The sequence below is a fragment of the Hyperoodon ampullatus genome (assembly GCF_949752795.1).
Source record: "Hyperoodon ampullatus genome assembly, chromosome: 5".
In the NCBI taxonomy this organism is placed as follows: Eukaryota; Metazoa; Chordata; class Mammalia; order Artiodactyla; family Ziphiidae; genus Hyperoodon; species Hyperoodon ampullatus.
In genome coordinates this window covers 111,072,926-111,093,548 of record NC_136918.1, presented here as the reverse complement: position 1 = coordinate 111,093,548, position 20,623 = coordinate 111,072,926, and positions in this window count along the sequence as shown.

Genomic DNA, 20,623 nt, shown 5'->3' with positions numbered 1-20,623 from the left:
CAGACCTCCTTGCCTGGGAGCCTCCACTTTGAGCCCCCCATGTCTTCTGTGGTCATACATGACTGTCATAGAGGGACAAAAATTTGACCCTTTTGCATCGAGGTGGGATTCTGTGGTGTAACTTGTGGATCAGTGCTCCCTGTGAGATCAAGATTTCTAGCAGATGCCACATTACTTACCTCTATCCCCCCGCCCCCCTCACTGCTTTATCCTACTTTCCTCACTCCCTCTCCTGAGAGTGTTCCTCTGATTCATCTTCCTAACAAGAATCCCCATCTTAGGGTATGCTTCTTAAGACTTAAAAACACCTACTAATAGAATCAGGGATATTATTATTTATTTTGTTATTAATATAATTACCAGTCCTTCAGAAAATTACAGTATTGATAGTTAATATTGACTGGGATTTTAATCTAAGGCACTAAGCCAATTAGTTAAATATACCTTCTAAATTTATATTACCTAAAACACTGTAAGTAGCAGTTGCTAAAACTTTTTTCAATTTTACAGTTGAATACACTGAGGTAAACGGAAATTACTACTAAATAATTTGCAGAATAGATGGATAAATAAATGAATACATGTTGCATGCATTGCAAGACTATATTTTATATTCTATTTGCAAAGAAAGAAATCTGAGACTTAAGTCAGTACTTAGCTGACACTTATTAAGATACCAGTTTATGATGACAGGGTAGGTGTTAAGTGTTATGAAGAAAAATAAAACAGGTTAGGGAGATTGGAATACACATGTACTTGTGAGTGTGTTGCTGGTAGGGGTGTGGAGGATTGCTTGCTATATTTTGCAGTCCTCCCTGTTAAGATGACACTGAGGCATGAAACAAGCGAGAAAGGGAGTGACTTATGCAGATGTCTTGAGGAAAAGCATTCTAGGGATGGAACAGCAAATCCAAAGTCTCTGATAGGAGTGGGTTGGTGTGGCGATGGTGCAAAAGGAGGCTACACTGACATGGCAAGGGTGAAGTGGAAGAGAATAAATAAGAACAGAGAAAACATTTTCTTTCACTCTGTGTAAGATAGGACACCAGTAACATCTTAGACATGACAGGGACACAACCTGTCTTCCATTTCATAAGCATCCCTCAGGTTGCTCTGTGTGGCTTAGGGGCAAGAGTAGAAGCAAGCAAAGCAGTTAGAAAGTGTGTATAATTACCCAGAAGAGATGGAAGGGTTCCGACATGAATTCTAATGACTTTTTTCCCCACACAACTATTCTCTAACACCAGCAGGTGTCCCACAATTCACCTCAATTCTGACACTTTCTACCAGGAGATAACTTCAGATCCCATATGTGAAGGGCTCAGTCCTACAAGACTCCTTCCCACCCCTTTTCAGATGCCAATTGCTAGTCCAGATGGTCACCTGTGCTTCTGACCCACTAGCTATATATAGATTGGAGTTTCCAAGGACCCCTTCCTGGGGTTTGATTAAATTACCAGAGCAGTTCACAGAACTCAGAGAAACATTTTACTTCCTATATCACTGGTTTATTTAAAAAGGACATAACTCAGGAACAGTCAGATGTAAGAGATGGGGAAAGGACCTGGAGCTTCCATGTTCTCTCCACAAGCTCCATTCTCCCCAAATCTCCACGTGTTCATCAACTTAGAAGCTCTCTGAACCCCATCCTTTTGGGTTTTTATGGAGGCTTCATCACATGACCATGATTAGTTAAAGCAGTGGCCATTTGAAGTTAAACTCAACCTCTAACCCCTCCCCAGAGGTCGAGGGTTGGACTGAAAGTTCCAAACCACTAATCACATGGCTGGTTCTGCTGGCAATCAGCCCCCAACCTTAGGTGACCTAAGAGCTTCCCAAATGACCTAATTAACCTATAAACCACTTCTTTATCACTTTCCTCATTTGGGAAATTCCGAGGTATTTAGGAGCTCTGTGCCAGGAACAGAGTAGTAAGACCAAATATTGATATATATATTTCTTATATATAAATCACAATATCACAAATGTGGTGGCATGGAAATTGTGAGAAGAGATCAGATTTTAAATATATTTTGAATAAAATATTTGTTTATATAAAGAGTTAAAATTATTTTCCCTAATGAGTCACCCTGATAATTTCTCTTAGGGAGGCACCTGCCAATGTTGAGGTTAAACCTTAATAACCTCTTTTGGCCTATTGGTTGAAATATAAAACTCAGGTGATAACTGACTACCAGGATTCAAGGCAAGATAGAAGGAACTCTGCATAACAAAATGAGAAAAATTAGGTCCTGGGACATGGGGCAGGTAGAGGTTTAAGAAAGAAACCGAGCATTGGAGGGGGAGCCAGATGACCGAATGCTGATTGCTACACCAGGGATTCCTCCCCACTGTTTCTGAAATCTTCAGTGTTTCTAGAAAAGTCTTGAGGTGATTGAATTTCTTGTGAAGAGGCAGCTGTTTCAAAACTAGGTTGACACAGAGATATAGCTAGACAACATCAGGGACAAAACAGTGGGGAGGCCTCCTGCAGACCTGGGGTTATTAGAAATGTAAGGAACACTCAGTGAGCTGAGTTCATTAGTCACTTTGACAGACCACTCACCACCACACCCTATACAAATCCCATAGAGTAATACAAAAGTGTGGTTCTGTTGTTAATATCATAGAAAATTTACAAGTTTTCTAGTGGGCGTTTATAACTGAATGTTGCACAGTTCTAACCTTTAAGACAGCAGTTTCAAACTGTGCTCACCACTCAATCTCTCTCTCTGATTCTCCCCACTCTCTCAGCAAGGGAAGGAACTCTGCAAACCAGTGGAAAAAGCTCACTATTGTCTTTTCTCTAAAATTGTTCTATATACTTGTAGGAAAAACCTGTGGCATGGAAAAATACCTGGACTACCAGGTGAAGCATGTTCCACCAAATTTACTGGAGTGAGGGTATATGGTAGTCAAGAGACTTTCATATTAAAAATTCTAGAGAATGCTTGTAAATGTCTAAACAATACATTTACAAACATAAAATTACTTCAGATTGTTTGTTTAATACTTCTCATTAAGATAGAAATTCACAATGGGAAAAAATGTTCAATTTAAGGGATAGACACCCAAGTATTTTATAACCTGTACCTCTTTGTACTGTTCTATAAGAAGTAGGTAATGTGAGGGAAACTGAAGTTTATAGCAAATACACGTCTAAATGTATAAACTTTTAGCTTGATACTTGAGCAAAAACAATGATATATCTAGTTAATTTTTACCTGTGATTTGCTATAATGGCATATGCATGAATTTAACCAACTGCAATATACAGTGTAGTATATCTCATATAATCTTATGTATCTACAATGCTAACAAGAGATCCTGATGGTAAGGAAGACAGTTTACTTAAATTGTTTAATGACTGTTTCAAAAGTGCCTGATATTGGTTTATTTTTAAATGAAACATCATACTCTAAGGAAATTTTTAGTTTTATGACATTTTAAAAACAGCAGGCGTATAGAGTATACATAAATTCCAGTCATGTTTACATTGATTATCTCAATGAAATCCAATATCACAATCACATCACCAAATAATGAGATTCAAGAAAGTATTATTGTTCAAGCAGGTAGCTCAGTGGGATCAAAGTAAATGTAAAAGAGTACAGCCATTGTTTTCCAATAATAGCAAGAATGTAGCAACCTTTGCTGAAGGACAGAATGATATCTTTATAAATACTTTTAATTTAAAGTAATAAAAAAGTTTTCCCTATTACCTTTAAAATGATATATCACATTTTGAAAGTCTCAGCAGAAGCTTGAACCAACTTCAAAAAGAGAAGTATCATTTATTAGCTTACACATAGGAGGAGCTTGGTGAGCAGTCTGAGACTGTTGCAGCAGTCTAAGTACTGTAACTTTTCTTCTTTTTATAAAAAGATGCCAATTTATTGCTTTATCACAAAAATCATATGAGTGGGTTCTATTTATATATACAATATAGCTACTGTCTGGGGTGAACAAAATCTAGTTTTATTACAATGTTATTGAAAGAAAAAAGCAGAATAAAAAGTTCATAGTAAAATCTTATCTACTATTAATGCCTTTTTTCCCATATGTATACTACATGATATGAACCTGTCTACACAACATTTGAACTTTCTAAATCTTATATTCATTTTTTCCATTGATTTTGTTTTCTTACAACAATCAAAATGCAGAATTTATGAGGTAATGTAATACCCCTTACTTTAATAAATTTGGAGAATTATCAATATATTGTGTAGTGGTACAGATTAGTTTTACTTTATGGCAGTTATAGTCTTATACTTGTTTCTAATTTCCTTTATGCTCAGTGGCCTTAAATATGTAATTTTATTATACTAGATGTTAAAGCATAATTAACAAAGCATTAAAAAAGATTTTTAAGTCCATTGAACAAACAAAGCAATGGAAAAAGTTAAATACTGTAGAAAATTTTCATATTTAGAGTATTTTTCCCTGATAATTTAATTTCTAGTTCATAATACATACCTGTAATACATTTACATCAGTACATTTTTTAATGCTTCTGAGTTTGTCAGTCATGAGTATTTAATACTTAAATTTTTGTATTAAGTAACACCACTAATCTAGAAAACATTATTACAAGCTAATTATGAAATAATGGAATTTCTAAAGGGAAGTTAGAACAAAGAGAAAGGAATAAGGCAAAAGGAAACTGAGTGAAGGGAAAATTGGTTCAAACAAGATTATGATAACAGGTAAGAGAAGGATAAAAGGACAACAGTTTTAATAATTGGGTATAAATATCACATCCACTTATAAAATCATCTTCTGATTCTCTCCCCAAATCATAAGGCTTTTGTGCATATTAATATATGGATAAAGTTTTTTTTCAGTAAATTTCTCTGTAAAACAATTGAATACAGAGTTGTATTAACCTGAAGTGTAGGCTATGGTGGTTCATTTCATTGTAATCCACATTCTACAAACTGCATTTTACTCTTACAAAATAGTAAAGAGGAAGGACAGGCAGATGGCAAGAAGAAATTTAAAATGTCCAACTTACTGAATGAAATTTTTTATTGGAGATAAGAAAAAGTGATGTATTTTAGATTTATTTTATAAAGGAGTGAAGTTTAAGGTCAAGGATAAGGTAAGATTAATTATTGAGACAGAAGGATAATGACTTTAGTGATAGAGAAAGAGAGAAGATACTTTAACACCTTACTGAGTTATTGCATGCCTGAGTTATTCCAGGGCAATATTCTGAAGTGAAGATTGAAAAGATACAAATAAGAAAGAAGAAAGACAAATTTGAGAATCATCTGAAGACAAGTAAGTTACAAAAGGTAATTAGAATCTTAAAAGAAATGACTGCAAAGAATGTGGTACTCTAAAATATTCTGGGGAAGATTAATGAATAAAAACTTTGAAATGGAATAGAATACTCAGGGGTGAAGATATAAAATTGGGAGATGAAGCATCTGGAATTCAAGAGATAGGTTAGCCAACTGGAAGATGGATGTCTCTTTTCTCCTGAAAAACCAATGCTTTAATTTGGCTTCAACTGAAGAGCAATAATGGACAAACGAATAGCTAAACTTTCAAACTGTATTGGTCTATTCTTTTAGTTATTGAATCTCAATATGCATTCACTTCAATATTAAAAAGAAAAACTTCAAAGAAAAAAATTATTTTGTGATTGGAAATCAGAAAAGTCCCTGAAGTATACAGTCTTCTATTAGATGTTGTAGATATAGTATTTCTTATCTAGTATTTTATCAGTTCATAAAATGTGTCCAAATTTGAAAAATAAAAATATTTTTAAAAAAGGCTTGAATGCAGTAGTACGCATACTTCTAAAAACTACAGGCTTTGCAGTGTTCAGTGCTTGCTGATCTTAACAGTCTCATAGCTGCTTCCAGTGGTGATGGTCTCCAGACACCTAACCATGGTTTCACAATATGTTCATCCTCCTCTCTTTAAATGTGCAATCGTCATGACACTCTTGTCAGTGTGATATAATTTATTTTCTGCTGTTGTAATGCATCATGCTGCTGGGATGACAGAGAAGAAGAAATGTGGCATGAAAAGGGCTTTCTGAATAGTGAATTTATGAAAAGTAGGTAATGGTTTATTTGTTCTTTTTTTTGAGGGGGTAGAAAAATCTATCTATTTATTAAAAATTTTTATTGGAGTATAGTTGATTTACAATGTTGTATTAGTTTCAGGTGTACAGCAAAGTGAATCAGTTATACATATACATATATCTACTCTTTTATAGATTATTTTCCCATATAGGCCATTACAGATTATTTGAGTAGAGTTTGCTGTAATATACAGTAGGTCCTTTTTAGTTATTATATATATAGTAGTGTGTATATGTCAATCCCAGTCTCCCAATTTATCCCTCCCCTCCCTTACCCTCTGGTAATCATAAGTTTGTTTTTTACATCTGAAACTATATTTCTGTTTTGTAGATAAAGTTCATTTGTACCTTTATTTTTAGATTCCACATATAAGTGATATCATATGATATTTGTCTTTCTCTGTATGACTTACCTCACTCAGTATGACAATCTCTAGGTCCATCCATGTTGCTGCAAATGGCATTATTTCATTCTTTTTTATAGCTGAGTAATATTCTATTGTATATATGCACCACATCTTCTTTACCTATTCCTCTGTTGATGGACATTTAAGTTGCTTCCATGTCCTGGCTATTGTAAACAGTGATGCAATGAACACTGGGGTGCATGCATCTTCTCGAATTACGGTATTCTCTGGGTATATGCCCAGGAGTGGGATTGCTGGATCATATGGTAACTCTATTTTTAGTTTTTAAAAGAACCTCCACAGTGGAGGTTCTTTTTTAAAGAACCTCCACTGTTCTCCATAGTGGCTGTACCAGTTTACATTCCCACCAACAGTGTAGGAGGCTTCCCTTTTCTTCACACCCTCTCCAGCATTTATTATTTGTAGATTTTTTGATAATGGCCATTCTGACTGGTGTGAGGTGATGCTTCTTTGTAGTTTTGATTTGCATTTCTCTGATAATTAGTGATGTTGAGCATCTTTTCATGTGCTTTTTGCCCACCTGTATGTCTTCTTTGGAGAAATGTCTACTTAGATCTTCCATCCATTTTTTTTCCATCCATTTTTTGATTGGGTTGTTTGTTTTTGTGATATTGAGTTGCATAAGTTGTTTGTATATTTTGGAGGTTAATCCTTTGTCAGTTGCTTCATTTGCAAATATTTTCTCCCGTTTTGAGGGTTGTCTTTTCATTTTGTTTATGGTTTCCTTTGTGGTGCAAAAGCTTTTAAGTTTCATTAGGTCCCGCTTGTTTATTTTTGTTTTTATCTTCATAACTCTAGGAGGTGGGTCAAAAAAGATCTTGCTGCAATTTGCATCAAAGAGTGTTCTGCCTATGTTTTCCTCTAAGAGTTTTATAGTATCAGGCCTTAAGTTTAGGTCTTTAATCTATTTTGAGTTTATTTTTGTGCTTTTTATATCAGGTAACATGTTACAGTTACCTAGGGGTGTCAAAAGGAAAAAATAATGTAACTCTTAGTTCTCTGTTGCATATACATTGCCAACACTATTCCTCTCCATAATCATTCTCACATATTCTATATCCACTGTATAGTACTTAATTCTGTAATACTGAATGCATTAAAAACAATCAAAACATTTAAGAAAACTAAAATTCAAGGGAATAAGATTTGTATCTATTTTACAATCGTTTGCTGTTTACCCAGAGTTAACAGTAATATCATTAGTAATGAACTGTTAAATTTGAAAGGTACTTGGGAGACAATTTACTCCAAATAACTTATTTTTAAATGAAATTATGTTTAAAAGTATTGAGAGCACTTACTCTATCCATTTACTCTTTGTGTGTGTGTGTGTGTGTGAGTGTGTGTGTGTGAGTGTGTGTGTGTGTGTACAGAATGTTCTACTTTATTTGCAGTAAAGATAAAATGAAAATCTCTGACCATGTGCGACTTAGGAATTAGATTTACTGATAACAAATAATTTGAAGGGAATACCTGTACCTAGATTTACATCAGGTACTACTGTCTGACTTTTGGAAGTAGACTTGAACATCTTTACCAGGAAAGATGCTAGTCTGAGTCATCTTACTTACACTTCATCCCATTTTTTCTAATTATGGTCTCTCCATTTACTCTTTACAGACAAAATACTTATTCTTTATTATCTTACTACTAAAATGATTGCTTCTTTCTTGAATCTATGCATGTATTTGTTTGGACTTATTTTACTCTTTAATCTATCCAGCAATTTGTTTATGCCTCTAGACTGTCAGCAAACATTTAATGAGCTTCTACCATATACCAGACTCTGTGCTTTATGATAAGTGTATTTAATTTTAGTGATAATATTAAAAGCATAATATTAATAGACTCTATTTTAGAGCAGTTTTTGGTTCACAGCAGATTTGAATAAAAAATTACAGAGAACTCCCATGTAGCTCTTGCCCCCCACATGCAGTCTCTCCCATTATCAACATCCTCCACCAGAGTGGTACATTTGCTACAATTGATGAACCTACATTGACACATCATAACCCAGAGTCTATAGTTCACATAATTCACTCTTGATATTGCACATTCTTTGGGTTTGGACAAATTTATAATGATACATATCCACTGAAAAATAGTTTTTGAGATAATTTTTTAAATATTACTAATTCCCCATTCCTCTAGTCCTCTCACAACACTACCACTACATCAGTGATGCTGGGAGCAGCCATAGAATTCTATAAGTGCTGATTTTGGGAAGTGACTGATATTGTTAAGAACCAAGTGTCAAAGAGCCTCTTGAAAATCGTAGCAGCATCAATAGCCTGGAAAGCCAAAGTGCTTTGGATTTGCAAAGGACAGACTCTGTGAAACAAGTCCAAAAGCATTTTTTGATGATCAACAAACTAAAACCTGAACATTAAGTTTAACCCAAGAAATATAGAGCTGGAAAGAATGAATAGATACATAAGGAGAGTTACCTGATTGGATTGGGTGAAAATCCTGCAACTGGAAAGCTTTGAAGAACTGGAATGACTGAGAGTGTCATAGGCTTCATTTTCATTACCAGAGCCACATGTCAGTATGCCTTGATTTTTAATCACCATCAGGTAGAAAGTTAGGAGATACGTAAGAAGGAAAATCCTGAATTGAATGGAACGGTTACTCAACAGACACAGCAATTTAAGCAAGAAGTGATTAAATATGTCATGAATATCATAAATGGAATTTAAACAGATTATTATAAGCAATAAATAAACTTACATTTTTGCACAATAGTTAGCACATAAAATTAACAGTTGCTAACAATAAAATAGAAATAACTTTCTGGATGGAAATACATCAAAGAAATAGGAACCAAAAAGTTTGAATCCCTGATTAGTTTTTCTTTTTCTCTGCATAGTCTCACAGTAATAGTTTTTACTTCATCATACTTAATTTTTGGCTCTTCTTTTATTGTCACTAGTCTTGTCAATGTCACCAGATATTCTTACCTTCTGATCTCTCACTCATGGGACCTAGCATCAAGTAGCAGGATTCTAATTCTAATTTTCTTAGAGAGACAATCTGATTGGCTTATCTTGATTCAGGTTTCTACCCTATCAGTTCTGGTTGGGTGATTGGATGTGGGTTGATAAAAGGCAAGTGTATGTATTCGTTTATTTAAATATGGAGACTAGGACCAATTTTGTCAGATGATGGACAATTCTCAAAGAGGATGTCAGTTGAATGAGAGCTCATTGCAATTTCACAATAATATTCCCTTCATGGAATGTAAAAGTTTAAAACATGAAACACACACACCAAAGGAAACACAAATATCATATGTATTTTAAATCATATATGTAGCAGAAATATATTTTCTTCAGCAGGAAGAAAACTTTTTGAACCCTAATGCCCAAAAGAAACCTTATGAATTTAGTTTCTCTTGACAAATGAGAATTTTTTTTACATTAATAGTGGGATTTAGCTTTTACACAACTGACTTTATTATTTAAACATTCAGTTATTCTAAATCACCAGTTAATTCAGACAAAAGTAGAGTTGGTTCAATTATTTGCATCACAAAGGATAAAAATATTAGTTTGATTTTAAAATGGAAATGAATCTGAGATTCCATGAGCTAATATAGATGTTATGATTGTTATATGTGCAATAAACATGCAGTGTTCAACATGTAATAAAGATCTATGTACAGAAATACAGATATTTTAAGTTTTAGCTTGAATCGACTATTATTATGTAATCTATTTAGATAATAAATATGTAGATATATTTGAAATGATGTGATATTTAAAGTAACTACATTTCAAATTTATATGGCTAATGGCTTTACAATGAGGGAAGCTAATAGAGCATTAGAAATTATATGCTTAAATACATGAGTAAACTTCTTAGGAAATGATGATGATAAGGATGAAGCACATACTTCTGTTCTTTTCTAACTTACTGATTAGTTTGACTTTTTAAAATCTAGAACTGCAAATGTTTTTTTATGCTCTTTTCAAACTAATGTGAAGATCTCATCTATTAGTCTGCATATAATATTAAAAATTTTTTAAAAGAGTCATACCTATATAAAGATAATTCTGAAGGTACATTGAGAAAGCATGTGGTTAGGACTAGGAGTCTCATTTGTGTATTTTTGTCCAATATCTGCAACACTATCTTGCAAAATCTTCAAGAAAGAGGTAATTACCTACATATCTCCACAATAAAGACAGCATTCAGTAGAATGAGTGATAGTAACCAGGGAGGTAAATGGGTTGTCAAACTCTGTCACCTTATCACTGAGGATTTCCTACATAAAAATGACAGGAAGGATATGTGATGGCCTTATACTTAAATGATAGTGGAGCAAAAAATAGGAAAGGATAATCACCTCTATACAGCAAACCTGATTCATTCCTCCGTGTGAGAAGGTGAGCTGTCTTACAAGTGTTCAATGTATTGTTACAGACTCAGAATAGTAAAGATGGCACATTTGTATGTTGCATTAGTGGAGCATGATAATTATTTTTCCAGGAGAATATTAATGCTGCTCCTCTTCAAAAGGAAGCTTCAGAGCAGGAAGCAAGATTGTGGCAGCTACCCACATGCTATGAGTTGAGGGATGCCAATCTTTCAGTTCAACAAAACAAGTGGTTTTGCCGTAACTTTATATCAGAAAATTAGTTCCTCTGGACAAAGGCATTGCAAATCCAGGAAAATAAACAGGCAAACACCCTGCTACAGGATTAAAAGGCTGCCACTAAAGGATAGCAAATAATCTATTGTTATCTTTTTCAATTTAGCAGTAGATTAATTTATTACAATGTTTGCTCAAAGGGAGATAAGCACAAAATAAACAGATATGAATAGAGGAATATTAGAATAGGTCCCGCATATGGGGTCATATTGGTAAGAAGAGCAGTGATGTGTGAACAGAATATTTTCATGGATAAATGAATATATGTGGCTGTCCCACCTAAATTCTTTGGGTGCATGAAGCCTGTTTTGTCTTTAGAAAAACATAAAGCATTATTAATAAGATTTAAAAAGATAAAAATGTGAGAGTATCCTTACAGAAAAGCTTAGTTGTGCCAGAGTTTTTCCAAGGTCCAGTAGTAGTGTTGTGAAGATCATGCCTTAAATGCAGTCCATTTGTATACAGACAAGAAGTATTCATCTTTTCCTAAGGCCAGGAATTTACTCACTTTCAGCTATGCCTCCCAAGGTACTGACATATAACGGGCATTCTGAAAACAAAGTTAAAGATAAATAATGGGTAAAAATCAAAAGTACTATGTATAAATTATTATAACAAAATTGTATTTGTTTTATAGTTGCTATTTTATAAATCATGTTAGGCAGGTAGTTCCTTCTAGCTTAACTGGAAAATAAACATTGATTCAAATAAAAATCATCAGGAAAGAAGCAAATTTATACAACTTTCATAACTCAGCTTTTCACAACTTCCCACTGTGAAATTTAACAAGTGTCAGAAAAATTCAATAACTTATAATACCCCAAACTCAACTATTATCCTAGAAATCCAATGTAGCTGATAAAGATATATATTTTAACCCTTTTTTAAAAAAAAATTGGAGTATAATTGCTTTACAATGTTGTGTTAGTTTCTGCTGTACAATGAAGTGAATCAGCTATATGTATACCTGTATTTCCTCTCTCTTGAACCTCCCTCCAACCTGCCCCATCCCACCCATCTAGGTTATCACAGAACACCAAGTTGAGCTTCCTGTGCTTTATAGCATGTTCCTGCTAGCTATCTTTTTTTTTTTCATAAATTTGTTTATTTATTTTATCTTTGGCTGTGTTGGGTCTTCATTGCTGCACGTGGGCTTTCTCTAGTTGAGGCGAGTGGGGGCTACTCTTCATTGTGGTGTGTGGGCTTCTCACTGCAGTGGCTTCTCTTGTAGTGGAGTATGGACTCTACACACGTGGGTTTCAGTAGTTGTGAACTGGCTTATTTGCTCCGCGGCATGTGGGATCTTCCCAGCCCAGGTATTGAACCTGTGTCCTCTGCATTGGCAGGCGGATTCTTAACCACTGTGCCACCAGGGAAGTCCTTTATGCCACATTTTAACTCTTGATGGAGAGCAAGAGTTACAGCTGGAAGGATATACTAAGGGAACAATGTAATCTTATCCATGATAAAAAGAAGTCCAAAACAAAGTCTTTATCAATAGAAAAATGGAAAACTTCTTTTTAAGGTGACTAAGACCATTTTGACCCTCAATGCCTTCCATTTCTACTTTCAGTTAGCATAAATACCACATGATCTTTGGCAGAGAGGATCATGAAACATCCAGGGTTGCAAAGCTTGTATTAGGAAGTGGCTGGGTCACGAAAAGCCACAGAAGTGATACATTGTGTGGTTGACATATTTCATCCCTGATTTTTCAAAAAGGAATTGGCTAAAGACTACATAAGAATCTAATCTATTCACCACATTTTCTAAAAAACAAAAAAAAAAAGACTGAAATACCAAGAATTTTTTCTTCCATTTAGAAGTAAGAATAAATACATTTTTGCTAGATGCCAGAAATTTGGCTAAAGCCTACATCCATTTATCTAGCTCCATTTAAATATCAGAAAAGATACCTTTTATTGTGGTAAAATATACATAACATAAATATACCATTTTAACTATTTTTAAGTATAGTCTAGTGGCATTAAGGACATTCACATTTTTGTACAACTATCATTACTATCCATCTCCAGAACTTTTTCATCTTTCCAAGCTGAAACTCTGTATCCATGAAATAACAACTGCCATTCTCCCCTCCTCCCTAGCCCCTGGCCACCTCTGTGATTTCGACTACTCTAGGCACTTCATATATGTGTAATCACTTAGCATAATGTCTTCAAGGTTCATATATATTGTAGCATAATCAGAATTTCCTTCCTTTTTAAGGCTGAATAATAACTCACTGTATGTATATAGCACATTTTGCTCAACTGTTCATCCATGGATGGAGACATCTATGCATCCACCTTTTAGCTATTGTGAATAATGCTGCTATGAACATGGATATACAAATATTTCTTTGAGTCTCTGCTTTTAATATTTTTTGGTATACATCCAAAAATATAGTTGCTGCGTCATATGGTAGTTCTATGTTTAATTATTTTAGGAAATGCCATACCATTTTCCACAGCAGCTATACCATTTTTACCTTCTCAGCTGCAATGAACAAGTGTTCCAATTTCTTTACATCTTCATCAACACTTGTTATTTTCTGTTTTGTTTGTTTGTTTGCTTTTTTTTCTGCGCATATCTACCCTAATGGGTGTAAAGCGATATATCATTGTGGTTTTTATTTATATTTTTCTAATGATAAGTTATGTTGAGCATCTTCCCATATGCTCATTGGCCATTGTATATCTTCTATGGAGAAATGTCTATTCAAGTATTTTGTCCATTTTTAATCATGTTGTTTATTTTTTTGCTGTTGAGTTGTATTGTTAGTATTTTTTATGCTTTATGGTAGAAGCTACAATATGCATCCTTGCCTTACTGGAGGTTACATTAAATTAGTACTTTGACCACTTCCTGGTTAATGTAATGACCTTATGACATCGATAAATGTTATTGATTTATGATGTTAATAAAAATAATTACAGATGACCACTATTAAAATTAAAAACTGGATTTGCAGAAGCAGGAAAAGAAGAAGGAAGAGAAAGAGAAGGAAGGGAAAGAGGAGGGTGAGGGAGGAAGAGAACAGGAAGACAAGAGCCAAATAAAAATATGTATGCAACCCATGAAACAACAAGAAAAGATAAAATTACAGAATGAAGGCAAAACATTTCAGTGATTTTAGTAAATGCAAATAAAAACTTCTGCAGTTTTCTGACTGGTAGGGAAAAAACATTCATATGCCACCATTGTGTACTTATATACATTCTAATTTAAAAATAATATAATAAAACATTGTCATTTGAGAAGTAGGTTGGCCCCCTAGGATAGGAGCAGAGGTAACATAATCCAGGGAATTTTCCTTGGTCTCACAGTCTCTAAGTGAGGCCAAGGACATGCAGTTGTCACACATCTGGAAATATCAATTGTTACCATACCTCTTGGTACTTAAATAATGATTCTAAAAGAAGTTATACTAAACATCTAAGTGCTTCCCTTTAAAAGATTGTTTATAAATATTGTCCTGTCCTGTTTCCTGAAAGAAATTTAGACATAATAAGGCCACCTTATCTTAACAGAGGAAGAAGTAGAATCCATGGCGAGTTGATCATGAAAAAATATCTGTGCTTTCGGTTTTCCAAAATCCTGAAAGCACATTTCTTCACATACTCCTATTCAATGACAAAGAGAATCAAAACAAAATAGAGAAAAATGTGATAGATCTAAATCAAAGGGGCACAGATTTTAAAAGTCAAAAGTGAAACAAATGTATGCAGACATAAAGTAATAGATGAAAGAGTAACACTAGAGGAATTTAAAACAAAAATTCTTTCATGTTACAAAAATATTTTTATATATTGAAAAAGATATATTTAATAAAGAAAATATGAATTATAAACTCTTAATACTGAATAACAATATCAGGCTAATGAAAAATAATGGCAAGAAATAAAAGAAGAAATTTATAGTGATCACATAGAAAAATATAATTTTAATATAAATTTGAATCTTAGGCAAAAAGTAAGCAAAAATAAAGATATAGCACACTGAATTATATAATATTAAAACTAACAAATAATTGTTACAGGAATCAGTGTAATATTTAGAAACATAATGTACACAATAAAGTGAAAAAATTGCCAGTTATATTCTCAACTAGAATTGCATGAATACATTTCTCACAACAGTTTGACAATTTGAGAAATGAATAATAAATGTTCAAACAAAATAAGTGAACACTTTGAGAAATATAGAAAGATATTTTGGGTAATAAATTGTAATATAAAGTTAATTGAGAGAAATAGTTGAAAATAATGACATTTAAAAACATCAAGGCACTTGCTCTTCTATATAGTAAATATAAGATATAACTAGAATAATTAAAACAATAAGCATCTCTAAGAAAAGGATAAGTTACACAGACAAAAATCTCCAGAAATGGATATTACAAAGAACTTATATATGTGATAAAGTTTAGAATTAAATCTCTCACAAAGAAAGTCTATTTAATTAATGGTGCTAAGGCACATTTTTTAATTATTGGGGTAAAAATAAAGCAAGATCTCTAAAAATACTATGTACAAAAAAATACAAATTAATTTTTAAAATGGAAAGATGAATTTCAGGAAGAAAGGAAGAATAAAAGGAAGAAAAACTCAAAGTGATTGTTTGAAAAATCCTGGTTTTAGAGAGCGATTAAGTGTATAGCTATATGGGTATATTTTTAAATATATTATTAAGCATACGTTTTTCCCCGAAACTATATATTTCTTTTTATTTGTATAAATAATGAAAATATTTTTAAAATTGTTTGTAAATATGTGATAGCAAATTCCATAGGAGAAAGAGGTTTCAGTCAATTTTAGCAAAGCAATGTGTTGACCAGAAGTCCCAAGATATAAGTTAACTCTGCACTCTAGATCATGTGTCTCCTGGGAGATGAAGAATTTAACTGACCCTGTGATTACAAAGAGATAGTAGAGCCTTCCAGTTTCCAGTTCCACATGTAAGTGGCTTGGAAGTCGCACTTCCACTTGAACAAATAAAAAGCTGAACAAACTGAAAAGTCAACAACTCATTTTGGATCCATAAAAGAGGTGAGGATGTAGGACAAATTTCTGTCCTCAATACTGGAGAGATAGACAAGTGAGCATAGGGAGTCATAGCTTACCTGGAGCAGATACACACAAGTGGAAATCACCAGGGGAACTAATGCCCAGTTGGGAAAACCTGAAATGTAGTTGACATTGCTGGAGGCTCAGTGCAGGCAAATCTGAGAGTTAAGAACTCCAGGGGGACCAAGCCATAGGGCAGCCTTCACATTTTTTAGAATTTAGAAACAATTTTAGAATTCACAGATAGCTTGAAGAGAAAGGGCAAGCACTAGAATCGGACATGGCAGGGATGTTGGAAATATAGACTGGCTATTTAAAATAGCTATTATTAATATCCTAATGGTTTTAATGAATAGGGGCTTCCCTGGTGGTGCAGTGGTTAAGGATCTGCCTGCAGTGCAGGGGACATGGGTTCGAGTCCTGGTCTGGGAAGATCCCACATGCCGTGGAGAAACTAAGCCTGTGAGCCACAACCACTGAGCCTGCATGCCACAACCACTGAAGCCTGTGCTCCTAGAGCCCGTGGTCTGCAACAAAAGAAGCCACCACAATGAGAAGCACACACACCACAACGAAGTTTAGCCCCCGCTTGCCGCAACTAGAGGAAGCCTGCGCACAGCAACAAAGACCCAACATAGCCAAAAATAAATATAAATAAAATAAAATAAATTAAAAAAAAATATCCTAAGAGTTCTAATGAATAAGTTAGATAGCCTGCAATAACAGATGGACAAAGTAAGCAGGGAGTTAGAAATCCTAAGAAAAAAATAAAAGAAAATTCTCAAGATAAAAAGCACTGTATAATTGAAATGAAGTATGACTTTGACTGACTTATTAGTGGACTGGACATGGCTTAGGAAAGAATCTCTGAGCTTGAAGATATCTCAATGCAAACCTCCCAAACTAAAAAGTAAAGAGAACAAAGAATTTTTAAAAAATGAACAAAATATTCAAGAACTATCTTACAATTACAAAAGGTATAACATATGTAATGGAAATACCAGAAGGGGAAGAAAAAGGAAAAGGACAGAAGACATATTGAAAACAACAGTGACTAAGAATGTCACCAAATTAATGTCAGATGCCAATCCACAGATCCCAGAAGTTCAGAGAACACTAAACAGGATAAACACCCTAAACAACAACAAAACCTACACCTAGGCATATCACTTTTAAACAATAAAAATCAAAGGCAAAAAAAAAAAAAATCTTAAAAGAAGCCAGAGCAGGGGTGGGGGAAACACCTTACTTACAGAGAAACAAAGATAAGAATTACATCTGACTCCTCAGAAATCATGCAAGCAAGAAGAGAGTGGAGCAAAATACTTAACGTATTGTGAGAACAAAGCCATCAACCTAGAGTTTTCTGTTCTCTGTGAAATTATCCTTTAAAACTGAAATAGAAATAAAGCCTCTCAGACACAGAAAAACTGAAGGAACTTGTTGCCAGGAGACCTGCCTTGAAAGAAATGTTAAATGAAATTCTCTAGCAAGAAGGAAAATAACATAGGTCAGAAACTTGGATCACCATAAAGAAAGGTAGAACATCAAAGAAATATAACTGATATGATAAGAAAGGAGAAAAATATAATCATATAACAGACACCTCACCAAAGAAGATATCCAGACAGAAATACAAGCATATGAAAAGATGTTCCACATCATACGTTGTCAGGAAAGTACAATTTAAAATCACAATGAGATGCATCTTCTAGAATGGCCAAAGTCTAGAACACTGACAACACAAAGTGCTGGCTAAGATGTGGACAGTAGGAACACTCATACATTGCTGGTGGAAATGCAAAATAGAACAGCCACTTTGGAATACAGTTTGGTAGTTTCTTACAAAGCTAAACATGTTCTTACCTTACAGTCAAGCAACCATGCTCCTTGGTGTTTATCCAAAGGAAATAGCCAAGGAAAAACATGTACTTGAATATTTATATATGCCTTATTTATAATTGTCAGAACTTGAAAGCAACCAAGACGTTCTTCTATTTGTAAGTGGATAAATAAACTGTGGTACATCCAGACAATGAAATATTATTCAATACTGAAATGAAATGAAGAGACATAGAACCTTAAATGCATGTTAGTAAATGAAAGAGGTCAATCTGAAAAGGCTACATAGTGTATGATTCCAACTATTTGACATTCTGGAAAAGGCAAAACTATGGAGACAGTAAAAAAAAAAAAAAAAAAAAAAAAAAAACAATCAGTGGTTGACAGGGATTTATGGGGGTGGGGAAGAGGAGGGATGAATAAGTAGAGCACAGAGGATTTTTAGGGCAGTGAAAATACTCTGTATTATATCATAATGATGGGTACCTGTCATTATACATTTGTGCAAACCCATAGAATGTACAATATCAAAAGTAAATTCTAATATAAATGGACTTTGGATATTTATAATGTGTCAATTTAGGTTCATCAATTCTAACAAATGTACCTCTCTGGTAGGAGATGTTGATAATGGAGACCCATGCGTGTGCTGGGCTGGGGTATACAGGAAATCTTTTCCTCTCAATTTCACTGAGAAACTAAATCTTTTCTAAAATAATAAAGTCTTTAAAAAAATAGTAGTAGGTATCACTTTAGGACAAGATGTCAGTAAGTACTTTGAGGTAGGGAAGTGAGGAAGAGCATGAGAAGAAATTATCTCTATTGCTAAAAGCTGGATTTATTACTTTGACAAAATATTTTTGGTTATAAATTTGTGAAGCAAGAAATTTCAAGTTGGAATGAAATTAAATTTGTATTTCATCTTTGAATTTTAATATTGGAGATAGGCTCACTAAATGTGTGTTGGCCAAGACAAAGTATGTTTAGTTTGCCACTAGTGATTTGGGGTCTTTGTTTAGCTGTAGATTACAAGTTTCAGGTTAAAATGTCAATAAGAGGCAAAGACACAGAAGAAAGGTATATAAAGACTTGAAAAGTACTTGTCTAAGTATATTTTTATATGCCTCGATATTAAGTGTCAAAATTAATTTAAGACACTAATGACGAATTAGAAATAAATATTTGAAACACATAATCTCTATTAAAATGATTTTATATAACAATAAAACAGGGAAAATTCTCCAATGGAAATAAGGCCAAAAAATTAACAAATTACTTTTTAGAAATACAAAATTTTTGTACACCTATTTAAAATTCATGTCCATTTGAATTAAGAAATGCAAACATGCATTGTGAAACAGGGAGTGGTAAAACCACTTTTCCTAATCTGTAGGTGACTTTATATTGGTGTATACATTTTATACAGGAATTTGACAATATTTATAAAAAGGTTTAGAAATGTCCATGGCCTTCAACTTGAACATTTTTCTTCCTTGGCTATATATTAAAAAAATAGTCAGAAACTATAAGAATATTTATGGCAACATTTTTTTCAATAACCAAAAAAAAAAAAGGAAAAAAAATAAAGAGCTCAAGTCCTTCACAAAGTATATATATGTATATATTTATTAAATTATAGCAAAATGATACTTGTTAACAAAATTATAGCACAAAATTAAATTATAGTATTAATTCATAATCAAATATGTTTTTTAAATGTGTGATAACATAGGAAAATAAATTGGCATAAAGTGTTAAATGACATTCTAGGATAATAATATGATACACACATCATGGTGTGATTTTGTTTTAAGAAATATGCTTAAAAAATGACGAATTCATGAAGGCCTCAATCTATGGGTCAACTCATATTCTCTCTCTCTCTTGCTCTCACTCTCACTGCCATTTCAAAGGATTTAAATGTCTGTTATTTAATATGTATTTGTTAAAGTCCAGATCTTAAAAATATGGACAGGCTAAAAAATATGGACATAGTGATCAGAATGAGGAAGATATCATAAGGCCAGTAATCTTTCTTTCTGACTCATTCCTTAAAGGGAATACTGATGAGGAGAAAAAAAATATAAAAACAAAAACATTTCTTCAAGAGCAGCAGTTGTAGATGACCACCGAAAATGCACTTATGGTGAAAGCTAGGAAACAATGTGAACAGGCAGAGAATGGGAAAAAGGGAAGAGATGAAACTTTTTTCTCTATTTTTTTTCTTTTATAACATGTGTTGATTGCTATGTTTAGCATTCTACTTCTGAACTCTCTTTTAATCCTCTCAATACTCAGCCCTGAGGCTCAGAGCTGGGATTTAAAGCTGGGTTTGTGAGAATCCGAAAAGTAGATGAGACATCTGGGGATGGGGGTGTCTTATATACCATACTGCTTCCTATAGTAACTGGCACCCTTGACATGATCTTAGAAGAATGTCCTTCAATAACCTGTTCATCTTCAGCACTAATTTATAATAAAAATAATTTAACGTTGGGTATCTGATCCAGAAAATATTCTGTATATGTTT